Source organism: Culicoides brevitarsis, chromosome 2, assembly GCF_036172545.1.
Source record: "Culicoides brevitarsis isolate CSIRO-B50_1 chromosome 2, AGI_CSIRO_Cbre_v1, whole genome shotgun sequence".
Classification (NCBI taxonomy): Eukaryota; Metazoa; Arthropoda; class Insecta; order Diptera; family Ceratopogonidae; genus Culicoides; species Culicoides brevitarsis.
This window is the reverse complement of record NC_087086.1, coordinates 27,128,823-27,132,951: the sequence shown is the minus strand read 5'-3', so window position 1 is coordinate 27,132,951 and position 4,129 is coordinate 27,128,823. Positions and strand designations below refer to the sequence as shown.

The window sequence follows — 4,129 nt, the reverse complement described above, 5'->3', positions numbered from 1 at the left end:
TTCCAATCTTTTCGTGAAAGAAAGGGATTTGAGGTGAGTTTTCATTAAAAAAAATCTTGAAAATTAAAAAATATTTTTTTTTTATTTTTTAGTGCGTTTTTGAGTGTTATACAAACGCCACGAAGATGAATGTCAACGGAAAAATTGATAAAACTCACGCCGTTTCATCGATGGTTTCATTCCTCAAACCTGAATACGCCTCGTGGAAGCCAATTTTGACAAAAGGCATTGAAAAATGCGCCAAAGACGCCAACAATCAAACGTACATGCAAGAAATTGAAAGTCATGGCTTCGACAAAGAGCATAATATGACGCACCATCATCATCATGGAAAACGTGAAAAATGTAATGCGAGATCGGGATTTTTCTTGGCATGCGTTGGCGGACAAATGTTCCAGAACTGCCCGAGTGACGTTTGGAGCAATACGACTCGTTGTAATCATTACAAAGCGATTGTCCAGGATTGTAACATTTTTATTCCGCCGCCTCCGCATCACGGGCACCATCATGGACATCATCACCATCACCATCATCACCACCATCATCATCATCATCATGGACCTCGATTTGAAGAAGAAACTGGCGAAGAAGAAAATGTTGAATAAATTTTGGGTTATTTTTGGCAATTTTTAATGGAAATGAATAAAAAAACACGTTTTGGCAATTTTTATTTTTGATTAAAAAATTTAAATTGATGGGAAATTTAGACTTCCATGAACTTGTGTCGGTGATGGATCATTAAAATTTAATTTAGGCCTTTTCAAATTTGTCTCAAAATTTTAAATATTTTAATAGGAGAAAAATTTTTTAAAAATAACTTTTAAACATTTTTTATTTATTTAAAATTTCTTTTAAAAAAATTTTATTATTATTTTTTTTTTAATTTAAATTTTTTTAAAAAATTTAATTATTTTTTTTTAAATTAAAATAAATAGAATTAACTAAAGTTATAATTGTAATTTTTTTTTGTTAATTAAAAATTATATTTAGAATATTAAATTCATAAAATTGAAAAACAAATTTTAAAAATTAAAGATTTATATTTTGAATTAATTATTTTGTTTCTTGTGTTTAAAACTAATTCATAAAAATGAAATAAATTAAGTTGTATTTTATTTAATTTAATTAAATATTTTTATTTATTAAATTTTATTTAAAATAAAATTAATTATTTTATTATTTAATAAAATTAATTTTAAAGATTATTAGAAGAAAAAATCCATGTAAATTTTTTAATTAAATTCAATTAATTTCTTTAAATTAAATTAAATTAATTCTTTGAAGCAAATTTCTTAAAAATTTAAGAAAAATTCTAAAAAGATATTTTTAAAATAATTTTTTAGCTTAACTTGAGAATTTTTAATTTTTTTTTTAGAATTTTTGGAAATTATTACATTACTAAACAAGTTAAAAAAAAGTAAAAATAAATTTGAAGCAACCTAAAATCGTTAAAAAACAACATTTACCTTTAAAATACTTAATTGACTGATAAGAATCTTAATTTACTTCATATATAAAATTCTGTTCGCTGATTATTTTTTTCAGTTTATCAACGCTACTGTAACTTTTTAGTCGGAAAAATGATCAAAAACTTACTTTTGTGCCTTTTTATCGCTTTTGTGGGAGCTGCTCCCAAAGAAGGCAAGGAAGTTAATTGTCATAAAATCCCAAAAACTCCTCTTAATACCGTGAGATTTTTTTCTTTATCAATTTTAATCATTTTTTATCACATTTTCTCCCTCTTTAGACCTGTTGCGCTGCTCCAGAAATCATCAAAAAATCCGTCATCAAAGAATGCGAGGAGGAAACTGAAGGTCAAAACTACAGCGAGGTCATGCGAGAATGCATGATGACCGAATGTGTCATTCGCAAGTCGGATTACATGAAAGACGGTCAATTTTCGCAAGAAAAAGTTTTGTCGCACATCGGAACTCTTCTCGTCGATCAACCGCAATGGAATGAACTAATCACAAGTGCTCTAAAATCGTGCCTCAAAAAAGGAATTGATCAAAAAGAGCAAATTGTGCACATGTTTTCGCAGCCACCGTTCGCAGTAAATCCAAAAGAATGTCATCCGGTGTCGATGTACGTCGCAAATTGCGTCGATGCGGAAATGTTAATTGTGAGTTTTCAATTTTTTTTTAGAAATTGATTTTTTTTTTTAATATTTTTTTCTTATAGAAATGCCCTGAAAAGTCATGGAGTGACGGTAAGTGACAAAAATCTCATAAAAAATATTTTTTAAATAAAATTTAATTTTTAAAAATAGACAAAAGCTGCAACGCATGGCGAAGCTATTTGAGCAAATGTGACATTTTTGAGAATATTCCGGTGATAGATGTGAATAACGCTCATCCTCAGTAAAAATGTTCGTTTTTAATGACAGCTATCAGAAATGCATGAATAAATTTCACAGGAAAAAACAGATTTTTAATGATTAGCGATCGTTTCATGCTTTGTTGATTTTTGCGTCAAATTTTATTAATGGCGAAGGTGAAGGTAACGCTTTAAACAACTTAATGGTATCATATAAATTTAGGTAAAATTTGTCAAAAATAATTTTTTTTAATTTTACAAAAGAAATTTAATTTGTAAAAGAAAATTAAATTTCTTAAAAATTTTCAATATTTTAAGTCTAAAAAATAATTTTTTTCATTAGAATTTTATTTTATTTTATTTTTTTTTGAAGATAAAGTTAACACTAAATTTTAAACAAAAACTAAATTGATTGCTTTAATTTAATTAAATTTAAATTATTTTAATTTTTTTTAAATTTTTAATTAATTAATTAAAAAAAATAATTTAATTATAATATTAATTTTAATTTAATTTTTTTAATTTAATTAATTTATTTAAATTGGACAAAATTTTATATCAACTTCGGCTCCGAAATTCAAGTGAAATTAAAATTTAGAAGAAAATATATTTTTTTTACCATTTTTCTCCGGAAAATTTTCAAAATTAATAAAAGAAAGCAAAAAAAAATCTGAATTCGACCATTTTATTTTTAAAATTTTGGCTTAAAAAAAAAAATATTTAAGACGTGAATGGACTCAAATCTTGCGAAACAACGTACAATCCTGTTTTCTTAACTTGCTCGGCATAATTTTTACATTTTGGTCCCTTTATGAAGTCAGGACAGTGCTAAAAATAAATTTTCGTAAAATAATTAAAAATAAATAAAATTCTAAAAAAAATTCTTTAAAAAAATCTTACAATAAATAATTCCGCCATGACTCGCGATACAAGATATCCAGAACTTAGATCACAAAATTCTTTGTTATTTTTTAAAAATTCTGCTTGATTTTCCTTTTTGAAGTCATTAAAATCAGAAATTACTTTTGGAATATATTTTTCTACTAAAGGTTTCCAGTTACGAACAACATTTTTATTCAATTTAGAATAAATTGACTTTTTAACAGAATCTACAGTTACAACTCCTTTTACTGCCAAGGAAGTTTCATTGACAAAACATTCAAGCAGACACTGAAAATTTTCTGTTAATTTAAGAAATTAATGAAAAATTAAGAAAATTTTACCATTCCACCTGGAGGTGCAGTTTTTGGTCTCTCAATTTGACTTTTCTTGTCACTAGCGATCATTTTATCGACACATTTTTTGATAACTGTGTCATTAATTAAAGTCGGAATTGAAGGACAGCAATCCAAAGAGTCAGGAGGTAAAATATTACAAAAAATGGACAACGTGAGAAATGAACTCACGACGGAAAATATTAAAAATTTCAACATTTTTAAAGATTTATTGAACTTAACTGAGCTCAAAAAATTTTAAAACTCACCTTTTATATTAAATTTGGGTCCATTGTTCAACTTTTTTCATTTAAACTTATTTTTGGGAATTTTTACAATAAAATAAAACAATTCATTCATGTTTTTTTTTGTTTATTTTCCATTCCATTTTTATATAATTATTTTAATTATACATAAAATCTGAGCTGTTGCCGCTAATAATTTTAAATATTTTGTCAGCTAAACATTTTTTCTTTATTTTTGCAGCGATCAGCATAATAACTAATGATCATAAATTTATTTATTTTTTTAACAAATAATTTTTATCTAATAATAATTTTTTTTAGCATTTAGCATGTTGTTAGCATATATGAGTCAGT

The 4,129-nt window shown here is 25.4% G+C and overlaps 1 long non-coding RNA gene across 1 annotated transcript; it reads left to right on the top strand.

Moving 5' to 3' along the window:
* Positions 1 to 2,059: 2,059 nt before the first annotated feature.
* LOC134832533 (uncharacterized) lies at positions 2,060 to 2,399 on the top strand. Its single transcript, XR_010162065.1, has 3 exons — positions 2,060 to 2,122; positions 2,182 to 2,209; positions 2,270 to 2,399. It is a non-coding gene; the product is annotated as an uncharacterized LOC134832533 (long non-coding RNA).
* Positions 2,400 to 4,129: the final 1,730 nt, after the last annotated feature.